A 16,977-nucleotide genomic window follows, 5' to 3' on the forward strand; every position below is an offset into this window, starting at 1 on the left:
TACTTTTCACAAATATTTCACATGGTCTTTCAAGTGCTTGCATGTGAATGGGATTTGATAGGTACGCTAGCATGTGAGAGGAATTTTGAGGAGTTAGAATGGCTGATACGTCTCTTGACCACGTCTGATCCATACTTAGTAGAGAGCGTTTCTCCCATTGCACAAGCCTACCCTTTTGACCAAGATGACTATAGGCGTCTAGTGACCTTCTTAGTGAACATGGGCACCTATGATGAAGAAGAAAATTTACACGACTACACGGATGGCACATATGGTCTCATGGATGATGACTTTGTTTATCTCGACGACGAGGATAGGGGTTTAGCCTTAGGGTTTCCCCCCAACCTCTACAATATCCTATTCCCTTGACTCTCTAGGGGGAGTGCAGATAATTAGGTTAGAATTCCTTATGTTTTTTGTTGTGTTCAATAAGTGTTGGTACCTTTTTCCACTAATGTGCCTCGTGGAGGTATTCCTTTTGTTTCCTAGTGTGTACAGGAGCATGTTGCTATTGGTAGGATTTGGACCTTCATGGAATCTTTATCTCGACTCACTCTTCAAATCAAGCGCGACCATCGACACAAACAGGTGTTTCTTGTCCATTAGCATTGCCCCTTATCTTTTTTGCATCTATGATTGTCTGCTTTAATTGTGATTGGTAGCCTAATATTCACCGCATTTTCTTAGTATCAAACATTTAATTCAATGTAATTTTTTATCATAATCACTTGTCTAGGTTTAAAAATCAAGTAGTCCGACTAAGCTAGTTTGACCAAGTTAGGTGTTAGAAATCTTCTCTTAATACCATGGGGAATGCCTTCCTAATAATCAATGGTTACTTAGGTTCTTAATCCGATTTAGGCAGCATTGTGTGAAATGTACTAGGGCTTTCTAGTGGGCTTGACCCTATTGACCTTTAGCTTAAGTATTATAAAGGGAGTTAACTAGTGTGATGAGCCTGGGGAGGTGTATCAGTGTTATATGACCCCCCAAAGTTACAAAATTAAAATGCTGAAAATGAACAAACAAAAAATCAAAGTGCCACACTGTAAAATCTTAAGCTAGAAGAGAAATCTCAGCTTGATTTGGTACTTCACTCCCATGTATTGCCTATGGTACTAGAGCCCTAGAGGTTCCCATTGTGGGCGCTTTTCCTTGAAAAGAAAAAAACCCAAGGCATACAAAATAAGCACACACATCAAATTGAATCACTGTGAAAAGACTTTGGGGGGTCAAAGAAAAAGTAATCAGTCAGGCGATGATTTCATGAGAAATTCCTTTTATGGTAGATTAACTACAAGGTCTTCTAGATATAGCCTCTAGTCATCCCTCGAACATGAATACTTGGCTCTCGCGATTAAACAACTTAATTGACCACAGAAAATTAAGAATCTTACCCATGGTATTAATATTCGATCTCTAGTGCCTTTCGATCGTCAAATTAGCGACCCCAGACTTGTTTAATTTTTTACCTTTACATGTGTTTATGCATTTGATTACATTGCAATTTAATGTTCATTGCTGACAAATTGTTTGAAATTCTTTTACCAATCAATTTGTCTACCTAAAACTGCATATGCTTTTTACTCACTTATGAGAATGCAATTACTGTGCCAATGTTGTTAGATTTTGCAGTGACTGAAGAAGGCTAAGGACATTCATCTCAAATGCTCTTCCACCTCGACGAACGAGCTTCAACTCAATAGCTTTCGAGGACGGAATCTACATCAGGAAGGGGGGCATGTTAACCCTCACGGCTCACGGACACCCCATCACCTACGACGGAAGTGTATTATGTATTTGGTAGATTCAAGTACCGGGCTTGTCGGACCAATAGGAAAAGGGTAAGAGTGATCGCCGATGAGAGGCGCACTCTAACCGGGACATTCAAGGGATTAGTTGGCTAAGCATGGGCGCCCAAGTGTGAATGGGGTGAGCTCATATAAAAGCCAACTAAACCTAAAATTCACTTATTCTCTCATTTGTGCAATAGAAGAGTGCTCTTGCTCCATCTCCATCTCCATCTTCTTCTTCTTCACCTCCTTGGGTGTGTGTGTATGTGAGAGAGAGAGAGAGAGAGAGAGAGAGAGAGAGGGAGAGTGTGTGTGCGATCGAGCATTACGAAGGCACGACGGCGGCGAAGAGGTTGAGCGCGGCACGACTGCAGCTTCTTCTTCATCGCGGCGAGGAATCCACCACGAAGGCGAGCGTAGAGCGGTGAGTGACACACCCTTTTCTCTCTTGAGCTTGCTAGATTAGTCTTGTTGTGTGCTTGGAGCCATTTGTGGCTCGCACACGGTGTATCGGCAAGTCCCTTGCTTCGACAGTGCGGCAAGGAGCGCACATGCTATATAGCACATGTTGTTCCTGCTTCATTTCTTGTCTTTTCGGGCAATTTTCACACTAGGTGCAGTCATTTGCCATGGTTGAGAACAAGACAGATGTGTTCAAGATGTTTGCTACTGAGGACAGATTAGATGGGGACAATTACCCTATGTGGGCTTACATGTCCTTGTGTCAAAGGCTGTTTGGAACATTGTGCAGGGCATTGATGTACGTCCTAGTTGAGAAAGCTCATTGGAATGTAAAAGATTCGCATGCTCATGCATTGATTGAATTATCTGTGAAGCACACTATTACCCCCTCATATTCATTTAACAAAATTTCCAAAACAAGCTTGGGATATTCTGGCTGGTCTTTATGCAAGTCGCAATGAGGAAAAAATTGCAATGCTACGTAAAGAGTGGGAGTCAAAGGTATGCATGAGGAAGATGAAATGGAAACTTTCCTCGTTGGTGTCAAGGATATAAATGAGCAACTTATTTTTGCAAGCGAAGTCATTTCTGACAGTTCCGTTGTGCAGACTGTTCTTGATGCTTTGCCAGATTCTTACTGGAATTTTGCTAGTACTTGGAGACTTATGACCCAAGGAAATCTGGAAATTGTCAAGTTTGATGCATTATGCACATTGTTGTTGCTCCCTTTCTTTTAAAAAAAAAGGGCTAAACAGCATGCAGTTGAGCAAGCTTTTATTGTTGCTCAAAGAAAAGGTGGTAAGATCAATGTAATCACTTCTCATGCTTCTTCTACGAGTAGAAAATCTTATGTTCCTAATGCTTCTATTGGCACCACTTCGTTTGGGAGTTCTAGTGACAAGGAAAAAAAGGAGATGCGTTGCTATTATTGTAAAGCTAATGATCACTCAGTGTCCGAAATTGAAGGTAAAAGAGGCTAAGAAGGATCAACTACATGGTACAATACAAGTGCATCTATTGTAGAGTCTTTTGTGTGATGCTGATGTAGACGTAGAGTGAGCTTTTAGTGCAGAGTGTACTTATGATCCTGCTATCCATGATGCATGCAGGTCAATTTCTGCAAATTCACATGTGTGGTATTTTGAGAGTGGTTCTACAAAGAGCATTACTCACATCTTCATTTGTTTACCTCTCTTGAGTCTGTCCCTCATGGGAATTCAATCACTTGGCCTAACAATGCCTCTTATCTGGTTAAGAAAGTTGGAAAGATTGTGCTTACTGCTGCAAATGGCACTTCTTTCGCACTTGTTAATGCATTGTATGTACCTCGGATCAAGAAGAACCTTTTGTCTATAACTCCGCTTGCTAGACTTAGACTTGTAGTCAAATTTGTGGATGATAGATGTATAGTACATGATCTCAGTTTTGATGATGAAATTGTTGCATCTTGAATTTTATGTCGTGGGTTGTATACGATCACTTTGTATGACAAGAGTGGGCAGGATTTTGCAAATGCTGTTGTGGATTCAAAGATTGTTTCATATGCAAAACTTTGGCATGCACATTTTGGGCATCTGAATTTTGTCAGTTTGCTGCGTTTGCAGAAATCTGATATGGTTTCTTCTTTGTTGCCTCTTGAAGCACCTGCCAAACATGTTGTGAAGGCTATATTTTGGGTAAGCTGCAATGTTCAAAGTTTTCAAAGGATAGTTCAGCTAGGGCCACATGCAGGTTGCAGCTTGTGCATAGTGATGTTTGTGGCCCAATGCAAACTCTGTCCTTGGGCAATTACCTTTACGTCATGACTTTCATAGATGATTACTCCAGGCATGCATGGGTATATCCGCTTAAAGTTAAGTCCAAAGTGTTTATGTGCTTTAAACAATTTCTATCTATGGTTGAAAATGTCTTGAAATGTACTATGGGCACTCTCCATTCAGACCAAGGGGGGGAGTATATGTCTCATGAATTTAATGCATTTCTAGCTAGTCATGGGATAAAACACCGTTCTAAAATGCCATATACACCTCAGCAAATGGTGTTGGTGAGAGGCAAAGCAGGTCACTTATGGAAATGACACGATGTATGGTCAAAATTCAAGCTTTTCCGCATTCTTATTGGCTTGAGGCCATCACGTGTGCCACTTATGTACTTAACATGTGCCCTACAAAATCTTTGCAATCTATGACTCCATATGGAGCATGGCATGATAGAAAGCCTTCTATTGAGCACATGCCTGTTTTTGGTTGTTTGGCATATGCTTTGTTGCCACAAACACAATGCAAAAAATTAGATGATAAGACTGTCAAATGTATTTTTTTTGTTTTAGTGCTGAAAGCAAAGGTTACAGGTTGTATCATCCGTATACAAAGCGTATCTGGTCTCACGGAATGTTGTGTTTGTGGAAGATTCTGTTTAGCCCTTGTTGTCATGTACTGGAGACAGTAATGCAAGCTCATAGGACATTTATGACACTTTGTTACCTCTTTTTAGTGGTGGAAGTTTGAATGTAAATTCCAATGAGGCAAATGTACAGCCTATGGGGGTTTCAAAAAATGTTACAGATCAGCCTATTATTGATGTAGATGTACATGTTGTACTTGATGACGAAAAGGTTGAGAATGAGCAAGCTAGAGGTATGCCAAAATGGATGGTGCATACTTTGAGTGATAGTAAATTGGATGCACCTTTGTCTAGTCGTACTCGTTCAGGTTCTTGCCATGCATCTTATGCATTAGATTGTTATTCTTTGGCTGTGTCTAGCTTATGTGATGTTGAGGAGACTCTCTCTTTTGATGAAGCACATAAATTGTATGGTTTCCATGCAATCTGAATATGTTGCACTTATAGAAAATGACACATGTATTTTATGTGATTTCCGTCCTGGCAAAAAGGACATTGGTACGAAGTGGGTTTGCAAAGTTGAAATGCAAGCCGGATTGTGAGATTGATCGCTATAAGGCTCGACTTGTTGCAAAGGGTTATGCACAACAAAAAGGCATAGATTATGAAGAGACTTTTTCTCCCCCTTATCGTATGACTACTGTGCGTCTTCTATGTGCATTGGCAGCTTGATTTGGTTGGGATGTACATCAGTCATACATTGTTATTGCTTTCTTGAATGGTGACATATTTGAGGAATTTTACGTAGCACAGCCTTGCGGTTTTGTCATTAAAGGGTATGAAGATCAAATGTGCAAATGTAAGAAAGCTTGATAAGGGTTGAAGCAATATCCTTGTGCTTGGTATTAAAAGGCTAGCACTCATTTGGTTAAGTGAGGCTTTTGTAACATTCCAATAAAAAGCACATTGTATGTAAAGCGTGAGGGTGATGTGCTTCTCATTGTCATTATCTATGTGGATGATTTGTTGATCTCTGGACCAAATGAGAGACATATTGCTGAATTTAAGGCTGATTTGAATGCTACTTTCAAGATAAAAGATTTGGGGTTGTTGCATCATTACTTGGGTATACAGCTCAAGCAGTATGATGGTGGTATTGACTTGTGTTCGACAAGTTACATAGAGACATTGCTATGTAAGTTTGGACTTGAGGATTGCAAACCTATTGCCACCCTCATGGAAACATGTTTGAAATTGAGTCTTCATGATGCTGGTGATCCTGCCGATGTCACTCTAAAATGTTGTTGGATGTCTTATTTATGTATGCAACAGGAGGCCATATATTCAATTTGAAGTCTCACAAGTCAGCAAATTCATGCATAGCCCAAGGTCTAAGCATTGGTATGCTGTCAAGAGAATTTTTTGCTACTTGAGTGGCAAAGTTACATCTTGGCTTGTTTTATCCCAAGGGGGGATCATTGCCGCAAGATTTACATGCTTTCTTCAACTCAAATTGGGCTAATTGTTTTGACACACGAGTGTCCACAAGTGGTTTTTGTTTCATGCTTGGCAGCTCATGCATATCATGGTTGAGCAAGAAACAACCTACTATGGCGACCTAGTTGTGAGGCTGAGTACAAGGCAATATTCACAGTGCCTTCAATTGGAAAATAGATAAAACCTGGTGAATGGGGCTGAGGTTAGGGTTACCTCCTAAAGCCATCCTTTGCTACATAGGCCTCCCTACGTTGGGCACGGATTGTTCAAAATCTCTGATAACACCATTCGGAAGCACATTCTATAGTGCCATCGAGCCTCCCCCCGAGGGAAGGGCACGTGAGGACCATAGAGTGGAAGGGTGCCGAGAAGCAGACTAAGGCAAGAGGGGGAAAGCACCGAGGCATAGTCAATGTGCATGGCCTGGGGAAAACCCCACCTCAACCTTTGAGCTTCCTCTTAACTGAGTATTAGTTGCTTTAAGAGATTCAAGGAAGGTATCCCCTTAATGTTATTAAAACCATAGATGTGATGGGTAACTCCATCTCTAAGAATTTAACTAAGTCTCCCTACTGCCATAATCCAGTACTACCGTTAAGGCAAAGTGAGACTCGGCTCTAAAAGGAAGTCTAAGGCACTTGAGTCATGAGGGCACGTGATATAAAGAAGGACAACGGCAAACCCTATTAGAGTATCGAGTTCAACACTTGCAATTCAAGCTAAGGGGAGATCATTGTTATTGATTTCTTGAATGGTGACATATTTGAGGAAGTTTATGTAGCACATCCTCGCAGTTTTGTCATTAAAGGGTATGAAGATAAAATGTGCAAATGTAAGAAAGCTTGGTATGGGTTGAAGCAATATCCTTGTGCTTGGTATTAGAAGGTTGGCACTCATTTGGTTAAGCGAGGGTTTTGTAACAGTCCAATAAAAAGCACATTGTATGTAAAGTGTGAGGGTGATGTGCTTCTCATTGTCGTTGTCTATGTGGATGATTTGTTGATCTCTAGACCAAATGAGAGACATATTGCTGAATTTAAGGCTAATTTGAATGCTACTTTCAAGATAAAAGATATGGGCCTGTTGCATCATTACTTGGGTATAAAGCTCAAGCAGTGTGATGGTGGTATTGACTTGTGTCAGACAAGTTACATAGAGACATTGCTATGTAAGTTTGGACTTGAGGATTGCAAACCTATTGCCACCCTCATGGAAACATGTTTGAAATTGAGTCTTCATGATGCTGGTGATCCTGCCGATGTCACTCTAAAATGTTGTTGGATGTCTTATTTACGTATGCAATAGGAGGCCGGATATTCAATTTGTAGTCTCACAAGTCAGCAGATTCATGCATAGCCCAAGGTCTAAGCATTGGTAGGCTATTAAGAGAATTTTTCGCTACTTGAGTGGAAAAGTTACATCTTGGCTTGCTTTATCCCAAGGGGGGATCATTGCCGCAAGACTTACATGCTTTCTTCGACTCAAATTGGGTTAATTGTTTTGACACACGAGTGTCCACAAGGGTTTTTGTTTCATGCTTGGCAGCTCATGCATATCATGGTTGAGCAAGAAGCAACATACTATGGCCACTTCTAGTTGTGAGGCTGAGTACAAGGCAGTCTTCATAGCTACGGTTGAGTGTGTATGGCTCAGACGCCTTATGGTTGATTTGGGTGTTGGATAGGACAGTTTGAGCGTATTGGGAGTTGCGAGGAACCTAGTTTTTCATGCTCGAACAAAGCACATTGAGGTGCATTACCACTATGTCACGGAGAGGCTCTCAATAGGAGAGATCAGCTTGGCTTATGTGCCAACACATGACAACCTTACATATCTTTTCACAAAGGCATTGTCTCGTGAGAAGTTCGAAGCTTTTCGCAAAGCTTTGGGTTTACCCCCCTTTGTGAACTGATCATCTCCTCAGGGCATGGCACTTCCCTATACTCTATGTGCAAGCTCTCGTTCACTGCATCAATCCCAGGGGGGGATTTGTAAACATATACATGTGGTAGTGATGTGTGTGAACACACTTAGGACCGCCGGTGCATTTTTTTCCTCACTAGGAGACATGCATTGTATATATGTCCATCACTCTAGGGCTATCTTATCTTTCTATTGCACACTAAGTAAAACACTCTCTGTTGTGTGCATTAGGCTTCCTTCAATTTCTCCAAGCTATGTGCATTTTTTTGCAACCCTAATTCCAACAGGTTAATCATTGGTAGGTTTTGGAGGTTGTGGGCATAAGAGATAGGATTGTGGGAGATGGGCATTTGAGCCTTCAATTGGAAAATAGGTAAAACTTGGTGAATGGGGATGAGGTTAGGGTTACCTCCTAAAGCCATCCTTTGCTACATAGGCCTCCCTACATTCGGCGCAGACTGTTAAAAATCTCTGATAACACCATTCAAAAGCACATTCTACAGCGCCATCGAGGGCACGTGAGGACCGTAGAGTGGAAGGGCGTCGAGAAGCAGACTAAGGCAAGAGGGGGAAAGCACCGAGGCATAGTCAATGTGCATGGCCTAGGGAAAACCCCACCACAACCTTCGAGCTTCCTCTTAATTGAGTACTAGTTGCTTTAAGAGATTCAAGGAAGGTATCCCCTTAATGTTACTAAAACCATAGATGTGATGGGTAACTCCATTCTAAGAATTGAACTGAGTCTCCCTACTGTCATAATCCAATACTAACGTTAAGGAAAAGTGAGACTCGACTCTAAAAGGAAGTCTAAGATTATGGCATCTATCTATACTACAGATAAAGGGGGAGGGAATCCCCCCCCCCGCCACGCGTCAGTGTTTGCTTAGTCCGGCGCCCTCGCGGCAGTGGCGTCTGAGCCAAACTGAGACAGCGAGACAACAGAGCGCAAGGCTCGATGCGTGCAGAGAGAGAGAGAGAGAGAGAGAGAGAGAGAGAGAGAGAGAGAGAGAGAGGCAGCGAAGCCGCTAGCCACACTAGTACTCTTTATAATGCTGCTTAAAATTTTCAAGGCCAAAGAATACATCCATGTGTCATACATTGGCTCACTTCAAAGAATCAAAGAAGACCTTACATAAAATCTTGAAAAAAAATCAAAGAAGACCTTACATAAAATCTTGAAAAAAAAAAAGACTTTTGAGTCAATTCGCACTGTTAAGTCAAAAAAATTTGTACTCTTCTTATTTATAATATTTATATTCATCTATCTATACTACAATAATGGGGGGAAGGATTCAGGCCCCCCCTCCCTGCCACATGTCAACACCTGCTTGCTCCGGCACCAATAGGCAGTGTGTCTGCAGACTCTGCACACGAACAGTGAGACAGCGTGAGCGTGTGCCGCCGGACTCCGGAGTTGGGAGGAGATATTTAATCTCTCTCTCCCCCCCTCTCTCTCTCTCTCTCTCTCTCTCTCTCTCTCTCTCTCTCTCTCTCTCTCTTGTTTGATCGCGTCGGGTCGCCTGGGACAGGGGTTGTTGTGATGCCTTGCACATGTGAACAACGGTAAGTGCAGGGAATATAGTCAACGGCACTCTCGAGAGAAGTGGGTTAGCCAAGGAGAGGTCACAGGTGGCACAATGCTGTGAAGCAACACGCTGTCAACCAGGCACACTGGGGCTCTTGAATAGTGGCATCGAACAACGTGTAAGGATTCAGGCCCCCCCTCCCTGCCACATGTCAACACCTGCTTGCTTCGGCACCAATAGGCAGTGTGTCAGCAGACTCTGCACATGAACAGTGAGACAACGTGAGCGTGTGCCGTCGGACTCCGGAGTTGGGAGGAGATATTTAATCTCTCTCCCCCCCCCCCTCTCTCTCTCTCTCTCTCTCTCTCTCTCTCTCTCTCTCTCTCTCTCTCTCTCTCTCTCTCTCTCTCTCGTTTAATCGCGTCGGGTCGCCTGGGACTGGGGTTGTTGTGATGCCTTGCACATGTGAACAATGGTAAGTACAATAATGGGGGGAAGGATTCAGGCCCCCCCTCCCTGCCACATGTCAACACCTGCTTGCTCCGGCACCAATAGGTAGTGTGTCTGCAGACTCTGCACACGAACAGCGAGACAGCGTGAGCGTGTGCCGTCGGACTCCGGAGTTGGGAGGAGATATTTAATTTCTCTCTCTCTCTCCCCCCCCCCCCCCCCTCTCTCTCTCTCTCTCTCTCTCTCTCTCTCTCTCTCTCTCTCTCTCTCTCTCTCTCTCTCTCTCTCTCTCTCTCTCTCTCTCTCTCGTTTGATCGCGTCGGGTCGCCTGGGACTAGGGTTGTTGTGATGCCTTGCACATGTGAACAACGGTAAGTACAATAATGGGGGGAAGGATTCAGGCCCCCCCTCCCTGCCACATGTCAACACCTGCTTGCTCCGGCACCAATAGGCAGTGTGTCTGTAGACTCTGCCATGTCCCCCCCAAAAGAAAAGAAAACCCTTAAGTCTCACATCGACACAACCCTTGTAATCAGTTGTTTGTGTGTATATGAGAGAGATAGAGAGAGAGGACTTGCAATATTGGAGGAAACACATTTGTGTACCCTACCCTATTCTACCTCCCACTCAACCACCATAGCTGCTCGAAAGTGTAGCCAGCTTGACAGTGGGATCTGCAAGCACATGACATTTCTTTGAATCCTAGCACCTCAACCTATGTACTACTGTTGAATAGGTATTCAAGTGAAAGCTTCATCGTCATTATCATCATGCTGACCATTAACAGTGCTACTTTCATTTGCATGAATGCTTCCCCTCAGCTATATCTAACACGGGTGCCTGCAGATGGGATCGACGCTTTGGGATGATTGAGCAATCTGAGCCGTTCGATGCATGGCCACCTTGTCTGCAAAAGCGCATGAAAAAGAGTGTGCAGCTCAGTGAATGCAGCGCTGTTTACAGTCTATTTCTAGCGCCGAATCCTCTCCAGAGTGGGGTCGTCGAATTGAGCTGCAATTACTGCTTCGCCCGAGTTTACAATATTGCAGAGGCTTTATTCCCTCAAACCATCTTCTGAGAGGATTTCGGCCATGGAAACCTGGCCTTCTTGCTTTCAGCCCTCTTCGACCATGGCAGCCTTGCCTTCCTTCTTCTGAGCTTTTTTCAGCAAATAGTAAGCTTGCTTCCTGCTCTCAGCCTCAGCGCTATTATAGCTTAGCCCAAGCCTCCATTCTATGGCAAAGGCTCTTGTGCCTGATTCTTATGCATGAAGTACCTCTTCTTATGGCTACAAGTACCTCGACCAATTGCTTGATCCCATGTTGCTCGATGCTTGACTCTGTGGAAAAAAGCTCGAATATTAAGCTTCAACTACCTCTTTCCTTAGCTCTAATTATGTGCAAGCATTATAGCTTTAACAATACTAAATTATAGTGTGAATTCCGGCATCCGGTTCTCCGAGTGAGCAATCAACGCAATCGTCAAATTGGGTGAAAGAGAGCCATTTTGGCGGCGGAGTTTGGGCAAAGTGTTACTCTAAATGGAGGTTGGTACTTTATCGTGAGCTTTTTCGCATCATTGAAGATTGCTAAATACGTTTTATTTTGTTTGTGATTAAAGTGACGTAATATTGTGGAGTGTAAGATGCATTAACACACTGTAAAATCAACTATATAAGCAATCACATTTAGAATTTTTTGTCTTTAGAATGGGGCTTTTTACATTGAAAAGACTAGAGAAAGTGACAACACGACAGTGCGATATTGTCGCGCATCGGATGATTGTCCCAATAAGAATAGAGCTTTTCAAAAAAGGATCGATATGATGCGCCATTTAGAGACTTGCCATCAAATTTTCATCACCATTCCAAAGCTACCATGTGGTCGACCTAAGGAGGGAGAGATGATTCAAAAGCCCACATCTTCTAGAGCAATTCGGCAAACCAAGAAGCGCTTCACTAACTTAGAGTTCAAGATTAAGAATGCTAGAAACAAGCATCTACTAGATATAAAGAAGAGGGCATCGATCATATGAGAACGTAGACAACATCGACCACATAAAAAGAAAACAAATGAAACATACGATGAATGGTTAGATTCATATGTGAAAGAAAAGATGGACCAATGGGAGAATGGGATGCCACATCGTGTGCAGATGATTGAACGACATATCAAAATCAGCTACGATTACGTGGTATGTAGCTACTAAATTCATTTGTTTTTTTAATACATAGTGTAAGCCAATCATTGAGTGAAACATAACTATTAAATCTTTTGACTATACATCAACAATAGAGAAGGAAAAAAAAACATAAGAAGGAGATGGAGGAGCAAGCTAATGAGAGTGATGAGAAGGCGCAAGAGGATAATGTCCTCGAGCAAAACCATGGGGAGCCCACTTCTGTAAGCCACTCACCTCATCCAACTCCAAATATCCACATTGTATTTTTGTCCAATACCATGTATTAAAACGTTTAGTGTTAATTTTATTGATATAGATGTTACTTGGAGTTGAGAATACACAATCGCCCATGGCTCCGCGAAAGTCTTGTAGAAGATAAATTTCAAACTCACTTTCTTTGATTGCTGGTACACGACAGGTAGGGCTTTATATCGAAGTAAGATGAAAATTTTATTTTCATTAGTGCTTTCACTTATGGTTCTAATTTTGTTATGTTCTCCATATTCTTCCTCGTAGCCAAATTTGTATGCTAAACCAAAAACTCCAACCACACCTATAGAGATAAACTCCCCTATGGGGAGTAGTGGGACTAGAGATATCTATGGCACCATTTCTCAAGGTGTTTTTGATTGGAAAATTCCACCTACATCATCTAAGGCTTCCAAGTTGGAAAGGTGACTCCTCTCTCCTTGACCTTTAGCTTTGTTTACTGTTGCATGCACAATTAGTGATTGGATTGATGCATTTTGCTATGGGATTGTGGTCTTTATAGTGACATGGTGTTCCATTTGAGATCCTCACGTTATGGCATAGCAGTGGATTGCGATATAAACCTTATTAATGACATCGTATCCAATGAAGCCAATACTCAGTCAATGAATATGTTTGCCTTGTAAGTCTATTATTTTCTTCATTAGTTATTGTTTTTTTGATTGATTGAGTGCTAATAAGTAATAAACCGCACATGGATTGTAGATGGATGGAGCACATTTTTTCTAGTGACATTATTGAGCATGTTTGGGTCGTGGATAGTTTGTGGTTTTCATACATGCTCACAAATACAAGTCAACTTGCTGTGGAGAATTTCTTTGGAAAGGTGGACTTAGCAGCCCAAACATTTACATTCTTTCCAATTATCGATAGGTATGATGAAATTTGTCTCCCCTAAGATCACTAGAGTTCGTCTTAAAGTTTAATTAATAATAGAATTTGTGTCACTTTAGATCACATTGGACTCTCGTGGTATTTTATAATGGCCATCTTCGCCACTTGTCTGGGTTGCCATTTGGGCAAAGTTCACTCTTGTTTTTTGACTCCTTATCCATGTGCTCAAAATTGACTACTTGCCACACATAGAGAGGTACTTGTCAAAATTTATTTGTTGTATGCATATATCCATAATTATTAAAAAGTACTTACGTGAAACGAGCCTGGTTTTCTTAGGGCACTCGCACATTTCTCCAACTACTGCTCACATGATATTATTAAGGAGGAGCTTTTGAAACCTCGACAATATTGTTATATTGACTCACTAGAGGTTTGATAAGGACTTTTGTAGGTTTACTATAACTGTGCATTGTTCCTTGGATGAGATCTTTCTTAATTGATGCTTTTTGTAATAGACACCTATGCAGCCAAATGGGTTTGATTGTGGCTATTATGTCATGACAATTATGAGATTTCTCATAATGGGAGGTATACAATACAAAAGATCAAGGCAATGGGTATGTTCTTGGGCTTTGTTTCAATCTAAAAATTATGTAGTTATTGTGTGTTTAAGATGAAGAACTTGTGTATGCTAAAATTAGTTGTTTTTTTTGTAGCTATAAAAAAAAATGTTCAAGCATGAGGATGTGGAGGAGACAAAGAAAAGCTTGCATAGTTGGACCCAAAAGCTCTTGATTGATCATTAGGGACTTTATATTATGGGCCATGGCATGTCACCTTTTATGGCGTTCCATTTTACTCTCTTATGGAGATCATGATTTTTTGTAATGGAAACTTTTTGAGATTAAAAAAAAACATTTGTTTTGGCCAATGACTTGCTATTTTCAAATGGAGCCTAGTTTTGTAATAGTTCTTTGTATTGATAAGGTATTGCAATAGAGTTTTTATGCCACATTTTTGCATTGTTGTATCAATTTTATTTTAAATGGTGGTTGATTATGGTCTTGAGAATTTTAAACTTAGGGCAATAGAGTTTTTATGACACATTTTTTGCATTGGCACATGACTATCTTTTGGATCCATGGCATTGGGATTATATGGTTGGACGTACAACACCTACATGTAACAACTTATCAAGACATAGTAGTTATGGTAAAAACAATCTCATTGGTTTGGATCTTACCTTATTTAGTTTTTGCAAGGCTAAAGCTTCCATATACATTGTTGTCCAATCGTCATTACTTACTCTATATGTAGAAACCATACACACATGCCATAAACTTTCACATTCTATGACACTCACTAAAGATTCTAATCGTACGTAGTTGTTTAGAGGTACCTTGAATGCGAGCTCGATATGACAACATTTGGATCTCCCCTGGGATCATAAAGAATCTGTAGATTGTGCGATCCAGCATGGAAGCCCTTTCCATTTGGATCTTTTCTTTGGACAATGACAATTGTGCAACATGGCAAGAGCTTCCAACATCAAATAAGTCATCCAAGCAACATTTTATGACATAAGAGAGAGAGAGAGAGAGAGAGAGCCTTTCTTGATCTCCTTTTATGACTTGAAGGTAAGAGGGCCCATGCCGCCGCCGAAGGCTTACTAGTAAAGTATAAAATATGAGGGAATTAGGGATCTCGTAATGCATGTTGTCTCGACTCTCGAGTCTCCAGTCTCCTCGGGGAGAGCTTCGGGCTGCTCGCGACTCGCGAGACATAGGGCTTCTGCAGGCAGCTCGTGACTCGTGAGTGAGACACAGAGGATTTTTTCAAACTCTGTGTGTGTGTGTGTGTGTGTGTGTGTGTGTGTGTGTGAGAGAGAGAGAGAGAGAGAGAGAGAGAGAGAGAGAGAGAGAGAGAGAGAGAGAGAGAGAGAGAGAGAGCACTACAGTGTTCAACAAAAATTATTTGGCAAACATTTCCTGTTTATTGATTTCCAAGAGAAAATTGTGAAAATTAAAGCAAATTCTAACCAATTTAAAACACTATTTCCTTCAAAAGCTAGGCGAGACAAAGAGAGACTCCACTACCCTGTGTGTGTGTGTGTGTGTGTGTGTGTGTGTGTGTGTGAGAGAGAGAGAGAGAGAGAGAGAGAGAGAGAGAGAGAGAGAGCCTTTCTTGATCTCCTTTTATGACTTGAAGGTAAGAGGGTCCATGCCGCCGACGAAGGCTTACTAGTAAAGTATAAAATATGAGGGAATTAGGGATCTCGAAATGCATGTTGTCTCGACTCTCGAGTCTCCAGTCTCCTCGGGGAGAGCTTCGGGCTGCTCGCGACTCGCGAGACATAGGGCTCCTGCAGGCAGCTCCTGACTCGTGAGTGAGACAGAGAGGATTTTTTCAAACTCTGTGTGTGTGTGTGTGTGTGTGTGTGTGTGTGTGTGTGTGTGTGTGAGAGAGAGAGAGAGAGAGAGAGAGAGAGAGAGGCTTGCATCCGACTACATCACGGTGGCCCCTCGCCCCCCACCTCCTTCGTAGCATACACTTGACGTGTGTGTGTGTGTGTGTGTGTGTGTGTGTGTGTGTGTGTGTGTGTGTGTGTGTGTGTGTGAGAGAGAGAGAGAGAGAGAGAGAGAGAGAGAGAGAGAGAGAGAGAGATGTACGATCTAGGCCGCTTCACCCCCAGGCCTGTGGACTCACTCCCTCAATTGTATTTGCTAAGCTCCCTCGCACATGAGCTTTTGAAGAGCTGCCACATCAAATCTCCTTAGCTGCTAATCGATACACTGCCACACATGAATCTCTCTCTCTCTCTCTCTCTCTCTCTCTCTCTCTCTCTCTCTCTCTCTCTCTCTCTCTCTCGGACTGAGGACTCCCATCTTCTTCTCACCACTATATGCGCTTTCCTTGCTCGCCCATCCTTGAATAATTGAGCAGTCTGCGCGTCATTTCGAGCTGCACTCAAAAGCTCCATAGCACAAGAGAGAGAGAATCCAAACTGTAAAGCACTTTTCTGGCCCACCCTCACCCTCACCCTCAACCTCCCACAAGGCTGTGTGTGAAAAATGGGTGTGCGTGAGTGTATGCGTGTGTGTGTGTAACTATGTGTGTAATACATGTAGGGAATAAGACTAGCGTTTGGTGCGACATATGGCTACTGGATAGTTATGATGAGGAGGTTAAATAGGTCATGCAGGGGAGCGTGGCACTGATCAATTGAGCCTAGCACTAGCCAGAAGTTATTGTATGTAGGTCTAGCACGATAAGCTCGTGAGTCGTGCGTTAGAAAGAGCATGGGGTGCAACAGGATGGGGATGAGGAAGCAGGGATGCAAAGTGGTAAAGGAGAAGAAGGTCTTCTAATTAGTGCCTACATTCACCAGCTCCTTGGCCAAGAAGTGGCAAGCAGTGCCCACCCCACCGTCTCAACCTGTTGTACCCGTAGGCCCATGCAGCACTCAGACAAGATGTAGATTTTTGCGACTCTGCAAATGTGTGTGTGTGTGTGTGTGAGTGAGAGAGAGAGAGAGAGAGAGGGGAGCACAAGACACAAGGTGGTATCAACACAGCCAGCACCAAGTGCAAGCTTGGATGTCACTGCTACTGCTCGTGTATCATATATAGTGGTATTATGCATTCTATTCTCTTTTGATTTGCGTTGTGTTATGTATAATAATCAAGGCGCGCTTG

The 16,977-nt window shown here is 42.3% G+C and overlaps 1 pseudogene; it reads left to right on the forward strand.

Moving 5' to 3' along the window:
- Positions 1–11,896: 11,896 nt before the first annotated feature.
- LOC147421273 (uncharacterized) lies at positions 11,897–14,088 on the forward strand (annotated as a pseudogene).
- Positions 14,089–16,977: the final 2,889 nt, after the last annotated feature.

This window comes from Adiantum capillus-veneris, chromosome 28, assembly GCF_014529385.1.
Source record: "Adiantum capillus-veneris isolate H3 chromosome 28, ASM1452938v2, whole genome shotgun sequence".
Taxonomy (NCBI): domain Eukaryota; kingdom Viridiplantae; phylum Streptophyta; class Polypodiopsida; order Polypodiales; family Pteridaceae; genus Adiantum; species Adiantum capillus-veneris.